At 36.4% G+C, this 12,275-nt stretch overlaps 1 protein-coding gene and 1 pseudogene across 5 annotated transcripts in view; both read right to left on the minus strand.

Moving 5' to 3' along the window:
* Positions 1-12,275, minus strand: part of LCOR (ligand dependent nuclear receptor corepressor) — a 131,006-nt gene that overhangs the window by 40,733 nt on the left and 77,998 nt on the right. The gene's annotated exons all lie outside the window — the stretch shown is intronic.
* LOC144245522 (U6 spliceosomal RNA) lies at positions 2,005-2,105 on the minus strand (annotated as a pseudogene).

The raw sequence follows: 12,275 nt of genomic DNA on the forward strand, positions 1-12,275 counted from the left end.
CTTACAGATAAACTCTAATTAAACTAACATTACTAACAGAAAATTTTTCTTGAGCATTTAAATCTATCAGTTCTTACTACACCATACAGCAAGAGTTCACAGACAATTCAACTCCGACAAAAAGATAGCTTAAACCCTACATATTATTTGAGAATCATGTTTGTACTCCTAGTATAAGATGTTTTCTCCAGACACAAAACAAAAATTTTTTAAAGGGCCATTAGAAGGGAAAACTCAAAAGAATGTTTCTGAATTCATAATTCTGTCCTCAGAATACAATTTCATAAACCGTAGCTTTCAAATGTTTAGAGTTGTGAAATGAATACATTAAAACTGGCTCTAGAAAAAAGAATTTAAAATAGACTGCATTACATGTTCTAACAGTAAACATTCCTATATATGCTTAATCATGCTTACAATATAAAAATGTTGTCTTGATCAAAAAGTTTCAAAATGCCACACTAGACTCATCCTAAGACTCCCAGAATCTGCTCTCAGGCTGCAGGAGCACTAGATGAGGTTGATAATGTTTTGCACTTACTTCCACTCTTATAGCTAATGAACAGGAGACTAAAGTACATCTTTTAAGTGCTCTTTCAATGCATATAATTTACTTCAAATCATTGCAACGTATCACCACATGCATATATACTTCTGTCATGGAAAACGGAAAAGTACTCTAAAGTACTTAGAAGTACTTAAAAGTACTCTAAGAAAATTTGGACACACTCTGACACAGTGAAAAGGAAGTAAACAGGAAACTGAAGGTACATTATAATCCACAATTTTCTCAAAGATTTCAAATACATGCAATGACATGTGCAATCAGCTTTTTATGATTTCCCCATTGTCCAAACTGTGTCAAAAACACAACCAAAATATGAATTTTGGAAAGACACATTCAGCATCAATTATATATTACAAATAGTTTCATATGAAGAACTTTCTTGCATAATCAAACTAAAACAGTCATCCCATAAAATTTCCATATTATAAGGGTTTTTTTTAATGTTTTATTTATTTCTAGGAGAGAGAGAGAGCGAGCGAGAGCGAGCGAGCGAGCAAGGGAGGGTCAGAGAGAGAGGGAGTCACAGACTGAAACAGGCTCCAGGCTCTGAGCTGGCAGTCAGCACAGAGCCCGACGCGGGCCTCGAACCCACGAACTGCGAGATCATGACCGAAGCGAAAGTCGGACGCTTAACCGACTAAGTCACCCAGGCGCCCCTAAAATTTCCATATTAGACATATTATGTGTGTCACATAAAAAAAAAATTGTGTTATAAAGTCATTACGAAAACCTTTATTTTTATTTATTTGTATATTTGTCTGTTTTTAAGTACATTTCCCCAGCCCACCGTTGAGGTCAATATGGGGCTTGAACTCACGACCCTGAGATCAAGACCTGAGCTGAGATCAAGAATTGGACACTTAACCAACTAAGCCATCCAGGTGCCCCGAAAAGCCTTTATTACAGTTATGTTTGCCAACATTCTCTTTTGTGGCCTAAGGAAATTATTAAGTAATTTTTAAAAATGAATCACAAAATAATATAATTTTGATATAGATTTAACATCCAAAAGGCATCAGGAATAAGTATTAAAGAGCCCAATAAAATCCTCAATTGTATTATATTTTAATGGCATTTCATTGTTTAGTGATTTTTAAAATCAGACATTACATGGTATAAACTGTACGTAACTCCTACATTCAATCAGTTTAGTCAGTCTTTCAGCAGAATGTCTTTACTTTTCATGTTTTAGAAACTTATATCATAATGAGAGAAGATGTTAGTTGAAGGACCCATTGTACACAGTGTAGTTGCAGTGTGTTAAGCATATAGCTATTCCCACTGGTTCTACTTATTCATTTACACATACATGTATCCTTTCTTTGTCCTTCCAAGTTTTTATTTAAATTCCTGCTAGTTAACATACAGCGTAATATTAATTTCAGATATAGAATTTAGTGGTTCAACACTGACATACAACACTTGGTGCTAACCACAAAAATAAAGAACACTTCATGAATCTGTGTCATCCTTGCATAGGGGCCATGCTAATCTTTTCTGTATTGTTACAATTTTAGTATATGTGCTGCCAAAGCAAGCAAAGAAATATCTATTCTTAAATTCGTAAAGAATGTTTAAAGTATTCTTAAATTCTTAAACATGTTTAATGTTGCATTCAGGCTACTTTCTAATCTAAATCAACTCACAGCAACTAACAGCACTCAGGAAGGAAATCGTTGCATGTATTTTCTTGAATTAAACAATTAATTACCAATTTTATCAACCTGGACTCTGAAACCTTCAGATAAATTTTAGTTGGTTCATATTAATTATGGCCACACCTATTTGTTTTTCTAAACAGTTTTACTGAGATATAATACACATTATCATAATGGTTTTTTGGGGGGCAGCTTCACAGAAGTGTGGGACCATCACCATGATAAACCTTAGAACATTTTTGTACCCCAAAACATTAACAGTCACTCACTTCCCTTCTCCCACTTGCCCCAACCTTAGGCAACCATTGCATTACTTTTTGCCTCTCTATAAAGACTTGCTTATTCTGGACATTTCATATAAATGGAATTGTGCAATATTTATGCTGTGAGCCATGTGCAACTTCTTCCTCCTAGAATAATGTTTTCAAGGCTCACCACATTGTAGCAGATACCAGTACTTTGTTCCTTTTTATTGCCAAATAATATTCCATTGTATGGATATAGCACATTTTATCCATTCATCAGTTGATAATATTCATTTGGATTTCTTTTTGGCTACTATGATACAAATAATGATGCCCTCAGTGTTTGCGTACAAGTTTTTGTGTGTATATTTTTATTTTTCTTGGATATACATTTATGAGTAGAATTTCTAGATTATGTATTAATTACGTTTACCATTCTGAAAAAGTACACTGAACCATCTTCCAAAGCAGGTGTACCATTTCATATTCACACTGTTGTGAGGGTTCTGACTTCTCCACATACTCATGAACACTTGCTATCATTTTTATTACTTCCTTTCTAGTACACGAGAAGTGGTGCCTAATGGTCTGACTTAGATTTCCCTAATGACTAATGATGTTGAACATCTAATTGGTCATTTAAATACCTTCCTTGGAGACATGTCTATTCATATGCTTTGCCCAGTTTTTAACTGAGTTATAATGTCAGAGTTGTAAGAATTCCTGATATATTTTGGATACAATTCCATCATCAGATATAAGATTTGCAAATATTTTCTCCCATCAATAAGCTTTCTTATCACTTCACTGATGCTATTACTGTTAACAGTACAAAAGTTTTTAATTTTAATGAATTCCAACTTATTTATTTTTTGACATTTGTGCTTTTGGTATTATATCTAAAAAACTAGTGGCTAACCCAAGATCATAAAGATTTACTCCTATGTTTTCTCCTAAATGTTTTATAGTTCTAGAACTTACTTTTAGGTATGTAATCTGTTTCAAATAAACTTTTGTGTATGGTAAAAGGAAGGGGTCCAACTTCCTTTGTCAAAATCACTGACCATAAATTTTACTTCTGGATGCTCAGTTCTGTTCCACTGATCTACATATCCATCTGCTGGCCAGAAACACAGTGGTTTTGTATTTAGTTCAGATATTGGGAAGTGTGAGTTGTCTCTTCTTTTATAAGATTGTTGGTTATTCAGGCATCTCTTGAATTTTCACATGAATTTTAAAATCAGTTTGTCAATTTCTGCAAAGAAGCCACCAGAGATCTTGGTAGGGAATGCACTTAATCTGCAGATGATTTGGGGGAGTAATGCCATCTTCATAATATTAAGTGTTCCAACCTACAAACATGAGATACCTTTCTATTTACTTAGATATTTAATTTATTTCAACAATTTTTTAAATTTACAGTGTAGAAGTCTTAAATTTGTGTTAAATTTATTCCTAAATTTTCTATTCCTTTTGATGCTATAGTAAATGGAATGGTTTTCTTAATTTTCACGTTCAGAGTGTTCATTGCTATTGTATAGAAATACATTTTTTTAAAAATTCTGTATTCTACAACCTTGGTGAACTTATTAACTCTAATAGTGTTCTGTAGATTCCTTAAAAATTTCCATAGACAACATCATGCCATCTACAAATACTTTTACTTATTTTGCAACCTGGGTAACTCCAGTCTCTTTTCTTGTTTAGAGAGACAGCAAGAGACAGAGAGAGCACATACAAGTAGGAAAAAGAGGGACAGAAGGAGGGAGAGAGAGAAAGTTGCAGGGAGGGGGAAACAGGGAGGGAGGGAGACAATATCTTAAGCAGGCTCCATGTTCAGTGCAGAGCCCAACATGGAGCTCAATCCCATGACCCTGGGATCATGACCTGAGCTGAAACTAAGAGTCAAATGCTCAACCAACTGGGTCACCTAGGCACCCCTCTTTTTATTGCCTAACTGCCAAGGCTAGAGCCTCTGGTACAACACAGCATAGAAGTATTGAGAGTAGACAACTTTGTCTTGTTCCTAATTTTAGGGGGGGAATGTTCCGTTTTTCACAATAGCTGTCTATTTTTGTAGATTAGGCTGAGGAATTTCTCTTCTAGTCCTAGTTTGTTGGGTGTTTTTTATTTTTTTTTATCACAAAAAGGTGTTGGATTTGGTCACTTTTTGTGGGGACATCCATTGTGAAGATCATGTGGTTGTTATTGCTGATTCCCATTAACGCACTGTATTACATTAACTGGTTTTGTGGTGTAAACCAATCTTGCATTCCTGAGAAAAATCTCATTTGGTAAGAGAGTATAACAGTTTTCATACGCTACTTGATTTGGTTTGCTAATATTGTGCTGAGAATTTTATTGTTGTTGTTGGTATTCCTAAGTGATACTGGTCTGGTATTCAAATACTGATCTCACAAAGTGAGGAAGTCTTCTTCTATATTTTAGATAAATTCGTGTAGAATTGGTATTAATTCTTTTAAAAAATATCTGGCAGAAATCACCAGTGACGGTGTCTAGCCATGGGCTTTTCTTTGATGGAAATTTTAAAATTACAAATTCAATCTCTTTACTTGTTCCAGGTTGCATTAGTTTCCCAGGGCTATTTGTAACGTATTACCACAAACTGAGGTGGCTTAAAACAGCAGAAATTTATTCTCTCACAGCTCTGGAATCTAGAAATCTGCAATCAAGGTGTCAACAAAGTCATGCTCCTTCTGAAGGCTCTACAAAAGAATTCTTCCTTGCGTTTTCCTAGCTTCTGGTGGTTTCTGGCAATCCAAAATTTCTTGACTTGTGACAGTATAGCTCCAATTTCTTCTTCCATCTTTACGTGGTCTTCTTCCATGTGTGTGTCTTGGTCTCCAACTCTCCCTTATAAAGACACTAGGTGTTGGATTTAGGGCCCACTCTAATCTAGTATAACCTCATCTTAATTTAATCCGCAAAGACCTATTTCCAAATAAAGTCACATTTATAAGTACCAGGGATTGGAACTTCAACATACCTTTTGTTTTGTTTTGTTTTTGGAGTGGGGTTGGGGGGACACACACAATTCAACTTGCAACACAGGTCTGTTCAGATTTTCTATTTCTCCTTATGTCAGCTTCAGTAGTTTGTGTCTTTCTAGGCATCTGCATATTTCACCCAGTCTGCTAATTTATATATGGTTCACAGTATTTCCCTTAAATCCTTTTTATCTCCGTAAGGTCAGTAGTAATTTCCACTACATGATTTGTGATTTAGTAATTTGAGTCTTTCTTTTTCTCTTGATCACTCCTAGATAACATATTTATCAATTTTGTTGGATCTTTTCAAAAAACCAACTTTTGGGGGCGCCTGGGTGGCTTAGTCGGTTGAGCGTCCGACTTTCGCTTAGGTCATGATCTCGCGGTCCGTGGGTTCGAGCCCCGCGTCGGGCTCTGTGCTGCCTGCCAGCTCAGAACCTGGAGCCTGTTTCAGAGTCTGTGACTCCCTCTCTCTCTGACCTTCCCCTGCTCACGCTGTCTCTCTCTCTCTCCTAGAAAGAAATAAAACATTAAAAAAATTCTTTAAAAAAAAAAAAAAACAAAAAAAAAACCAACTTTTGTTTGTCGTTTTTCTCTTTTTATACTATTTCATTTATTTCTGCTCTAATCATTATTATTTCCTTCTGCCTGCTTTAGGTTTAGTATGCTTTTCTAGTCTTTTATGGAAGACAGGGCACTGAACTTTTATTTAAAAAAATTTTTCTTAAATTTACACCCAAGTTAGATAGCATATGGTACAACAATGATTTCAGGAGGAGATTCCTTAATGCCCCTTACCCATTTAGTCCATCCCCTCTCCCACAACCCCTTCAGTAACCCTCTATTTGGTCTCCAGATTTAAAAGTCTCTTATGTTTTGTCCTTGTCCCTGTTTTTATATTATTTTTGCTTCCCTTATGTTCATCTTGAACTAAGATCTTCTTAAAATATAGGCATTAGCAGCTATAAACTGTCTAAGTGTTATTGGCTACATCTGATATGTTTTGGTAGGTTTTGGCTTTCATTCATCTCAAACTATTTTCTAATTTCCCTTGTGATTCCTTCTTCTGATTATTTAGAAATGCATTATTAAATTTCCACATATGTGTGAATTCCTCATATATCCTCTGTAACTGATTTCTACTAATATCATTCTTCGGTAGTGGGAAAACATTTTGTATGATTGGAATCCTTTGATTTTTTTATGGCCTAGCAGAAAGTCTTTCCTGGAAAATGTTCCATGTGCACTTGAGAAGAATGAATATTTTGTTCTTTTTGGGTGGAGTGTTCTGTATACAAATCTATTAGGTCTAGATGCTTCATAATGTTGTTCAAATCTTCCAGCTTTGTTGATCTTCTGTCTAGATGTTCTATCCATTATTGAAAGTGTATTAATGTTTCCAACTATTCTTTTTGAACTATTTCTCCCTTCACTTCTGTCACATTTTGCTTCATGTGTTTGGGGCTCTGTTGTTAGATAAAGATTTATAATGTCTTCCTAATACACTGACCCTTTTATCATAAAAAATGTCCCTCTTTACCTCTAGGTTCACTGAAGTCTATTTCCCCAGCAGTGTTCGGCCTCTGTTATCACTTTTCTCAGGGGATGCTGTCCTGGGCATGTAGTCTCCCTGTCCACTGGGAATAACAGTGGGTTTAGTTAGACTCTCTGGCAGTTTTTTTCTCTCAGGTCTTCCCTTTATACAGTTCTCACTGATCTGCCTGTAGCAGTATCACACACCCAGGCGTTAGCCTCTACTAATTTGTTTCATTGGTGTGTTTTTGCCACATCCTGGTGGCATAAATTGCACTAGTGTCTAATCCAATAAAAGTGGAGCCTCTTTGCAGCGGAGGGTGCTGCCTTGCCAGTCTTTGAGGCTTGTTCTAACCCCAGGATGGCCCTTCTTTTTTTCTGGTTCTCTCTGTAAAACTTCTAATTAGTCTGCCATTTCACTTGTTGCTACTAGTATCATGGAGCTACCAGCCTCCTCTTAATTGTTCACTGCAAAGATCTCCATCATTTTCAGCAACAACTTTTTGTAAGCTCTGTTCCAAATAAAGTCAGTCCCCTTGAGAGAGCTACAGAGTTCTCTGTTCTCAAGGCCTGCCTTTCCCTTTGGAAGAACCATTGTGCCACTGCACAGGTACTAGAGGCTGGGACAATAACCCACTTCTCTCAGAGTGACATCTGTGCTTTCTGACGGGGGGTGCTGGATGACTTGCCTTTCCTGGCACAGAACTTCTGCCTTATGAATGAGACCTGGCCCAAACCTCAGTATTCTCAATCTGCTGAGATTTGAACAGGCTTCCACTCTGAGAAAAGGCTGAGAGAAGGAAGGGAGCACTAGGCTTTTTGACCTCAGCTGCCTGGAAGACAGTATCTGCAACAAGAAGCTAGAAGGTATGAGTGATGCCCACAGCTGGCTCCCCCTGCTCAGAATAGAGCTTCCCTCAAGCTGAGCTCAGGGAGGTTGGTGGGAGTGGGTCATGGGTCAAATGCTCCAGAGTCTTGTTCTTACAGAGATTTAGTAGTTTTTTGAACAAATCATTCTCCATTTGTTATATGCCCTTAAGATAATTATTTCCAGGGTTTAAATGATTGCTTTAAGATAATAATTTCACCAGTTAAATGGTTATTTTGCTTACTTGTTTTTATCCAGAATAATAAACAAAGATGAAAACTATAATACAAAATCATATACTTTTTTCAAATGCATCTGGTCGCCAAGTTAAAAATTTATAGCAATGATGTATAAACAAAATACAGGTCATCCTCACTTACTATACATACTATATGCCAAAATTAAATGAACCAAGAACAAAAACATTCATATGACACAGAGCTAATAAAGCTATTAACTCAATAGCTAGGACATCCAGAAAGAACAAATTCATGTCACCCGCCTCCTTGCCACATCTGAAATTTAAAAGAAGTCCCTATGTATGGTATGCCCCCCCAAAAAAGGAAAAAAAGATGATTATGACCTACTCTTCTATAAGTAAAAAACCACTGTACTTCTTTACAGTAATTATCCCTATTTATTAAAGAACAAATTGTTGGCCCCAAACAGAAGAGGAATAAAGTTGGAGCTATGCACTGAATTTAGATGTCCTAGGAATTTGCTTCTTTCTTCAGAATTCAAGAATTGGTCCTCCTATACTGGCTTGTTCATAGCCATTGGTGACTCTATCATATCAAATCCACTATGGGTTTCTTCTTCTTTTTCTCCTACTGTGAGTTTCTTAAAAGCACATATATTTAGAACGTATTGCCAAAGCATTTGATTCTGTAGCTCTCAGGTAGGAAGCAGTCATGTTTTTTAAAAGTTCTCTTCATGGGGTGCCTGGGTGGCTCAGTCTGTTAAGTGATCGACTCTTGATTTCTGTTCAGGTCATGATCTCACAATCCATGAGACTGAGCCTGACTGCAGGGCTTGCTTGAAATTCTCTCTGCCCCTCCCCCACTCGTGCTTGCGTATACATGTGTGCTCGCTCGCTCTCTCTCTCTCTCAAAAATACACGTTTTGTAAAAGGCTCTCTTCTTGGGGCACCTGGGTGACTCAGTTGAGCATCTGACTCTTGATTTCAGCTCAGGTCACAACCCCTGGGTCATGGGACAGAGCCCCACATGGGGCTCCACATTGGGCATGGAGCCTGCCTGAGAGTCTCTCTTTCCCTCTCCTCCCCTCTCTCAAAATAAACATTAAAAAAAAGTTCTCAAAAATAAAAAAATAAAAAATAAATAAAAAAGTTCTCTTCTTAATTAAGAACTGAAAAGATCATCAGTATCATACTTTAAAATTATTATGGATTTATAATAAATCTTAGTATTTGGGAAGGCAAATCCCTACTTGTTATATTTTCCAAAATGTCCTGGCCATTCTAGCTTTAGTCTTTCAGATTCTATTTAAAATAACTTAGTCAATTCTTTTTGCCACCAACACCAGGCTCCCCAAAGAAGACAAGGTGATTTTTTTTGTTTTGTTTTGACAAAGTGGTTTAGATCTGAATAGCATTATACTTAGAAAGTATTTCAGGAAGTACTAACGCCCTTAAAAAATATTCTGTCTTTTCTTTTAGGAGCTGCTTTACATTTACCCAAGTGGGCTGTAATGGAGTTCAATTAAAATTCTGTTGTTTACTCTGTAGTTCCTACATATTTATTATACATTTTTATTTTCCATATAAAAAGGATAGTGTAGGTCATGTATCTTCAATTGCTAGGCTCTCTGGTAGCTTGACAAATTTGCGTCAATTTCCCAATATCCTTTTACAGTAATTTCTTCTAAGAGAACAGTGAATGTGAGAAGGAGCAGTACAGGAAAAGAAGGCTGCAGAAGCCACCACAACTGTGTGGTCTGATGATCCATCACCTAAAGCAGGAAAGGAGACTTAATACTGAATAGGCTGGGAACTTCAATAGAAAAAGACTTCAAGTTCTTTATTAAGCTTTTGGTTACCCCTACCTTCATAATCCATACAACAAACTCATTTTACCATTCTTTGCTACCTTTTTGGGAATGGCAATAAAACAAATATTCAAAAGATGCTTTCAAATAAGAAGTTTATAGTTTTCACTACAACTTAAGAGTTGCTATTTCTCTGTACTTCTAGAAATGTTGAAGGAATTTCACAGGCTGAAGAGAAACGATACTATAAAACACTTCTGAGGGAACCATGATCATAAACTGGAAGACTCAGTGTTGCTAATATGTAGGTACTAAGTTAACTGATCTACAGATTCAACGCAATCCTAATCAAAATGCCTAAAGGCTTTTTGAAAAATCAATACATCGCTTTTAAAATTTATATAGAAGGTCAAGGACCTAGATTAGCAGAACAAGTCTGAAAAAGAAAAACAAAGTTGGAGAACTAGTACTACTTGATTTTCAGACATAAAGATACAGTGATCAAGACACTGTGGCACTGGTGTAAAGACAGACATTTAGTTCAATGGTAAATAAGAATCCAGAAATACACCCACAGGCATACTGTCAACTGATGCAACAAAAATGCCTATGAACTCAATAGAGCTTTAACAAAGTCCTCTCAATAAATGGTGTTAGAACTGGATTATTTCATGCATTATAATAAACCTCAACACTTAAATCACACCATGTAGAAAAATTAACTAGGAACAGATCAGGTATCAAAATAGAAGAGTCAACACTAGCAAGCTTCTAAAAGAAAGCGTGAGAGTTTTGTGTGTGTGTGACACTGGATTAAGTAAGGAATTCTTGAACAGAACATAAAAAACATGAATTTTAAAAGAAAAAGTTGATAAAAGGTTTTATACAGAATGTATAAAGAACTATTACCATTCAGTAAGTTTTAAAAATGGACAAAAGGGGGCGCCTGGGTGGCTCAGTTGGTTAAGTATCTGATTTTGGCTCAGGTCATGACCTCATGGTTCGTGAGTTAGAGCCCTGTGTCAGGCTCTGTGCTGACAGCTCAGAGCCTGGAGCCTGCTTTGGAATCTGTAACTCCCTCTCTCTCTCTCTCTGCTTTGGAATCTGTAACTCCCTCTCTCTCTCTCTCTCTCTCTCTCCCTGCTTTGGAATCTGTAACTCTCTCTCTCTCTCTCTGCCCCTCCTTGACTCATGCTGTCCCTCAAAAAACAAATAAATGTTTAAAAAATTTTTTAAAAATTAAGAAAGGAAGAAAATATATGCCCAAAGACTTATATAGAAGTCTAATATATTAGCCAACATCTGGAAACAAAAGTCCATAAAAAAGCAAACTGATATGGAGACCTACTCAGCAATGAAAAGGACCAAGAGTATACACAAAAATAAGAATACCAAAAAATTATGTTAAGTGAAAGAAGTCAAATATGAAAGACTACATACTGTATGTCTCCTATTATATAAAACTCCAGAAAAGGTAAAATCTACAGTGATTGCCTCAATCTGGGGGTCCAGGAAAGGGACTGCAAGGGGACATGAGAATGCTTTTTAGGTAGGGTGAGAGGAACTATCCTGAACCTTGACTGTGCTGGTAGTTACACAACTATGTACATTTGCCAAAATCTTTTAATCTGAACTCTTTTAAAAAAAAATTTTTTTTATATAGTTTATTTTTGAGACAGAGAGTCAGAGCACAAGTGGGGGAGGGGCAGAGACAGAGGGAGACACAGAATCTGAAGCAGGCTCCAGGCTCTGAGCTGTCAGCACAGAACCCGATGTGGGGCTTGAACCCACGGACCGTGAGATGATGACCTGAGCCGAAGTTGGACACTTATTTAACTGAGCCATGCAGGCACCCGTAATCTGAACTCTTAAATGGTGAATTTTATTGTAAACAAATATTGCCTCATTAAAAAAAATCATTAAAAATAGGTTCAGGGTATTTAAGATATTCGATACTGAACATATCACTGAATTTCGGCTCTTGTTGAACTAACCACTTGAAATCAAATGATTCTTATTTACATTTTCAGAGTCACAAAGAAATGTGACACTTATTTTCAAAACCTCATATGAATGTTCTTCTCTCAAGAAAGCATACTTTTTAGGTTATAAAACAGTATCTTTCACTTGCTATCTACTTTTTGCATAGTATTCTGAATAGATATACTGACAGTCACCATGAATTGTTAGCATTTCACTGTTTTTGCTGTATCCTTTGATACAAATCAAGATAAGGAGGTTGATTATTGTGCAAAACCTGGTCTTTATTAATCAAGTTGTATTCAGGCTAGCCAAAAAAGGGGACAAGTGAATCACCAAAGGAACCAGATCCCCTTAGGAAAATGGAATCCAGTATTGCAGCAGGGAAAAAACATGGTGAACCCAGAA

Source organism: Crocuta crocuta, unplaced genomic scaffold (assembly GCF_008692635.1).
Source record: "Crocuta crocuta isolate KB4526 unplaced genomic scaffold, BGI_CrCroc_1.0 scaffold170, whole genome shotgun sequence".
NCBI lineage: Eukaryota > Metazoa > Chordata > Mammalia > Carnivora > Hyaenidae > Crocuta > Crocuta crocuta.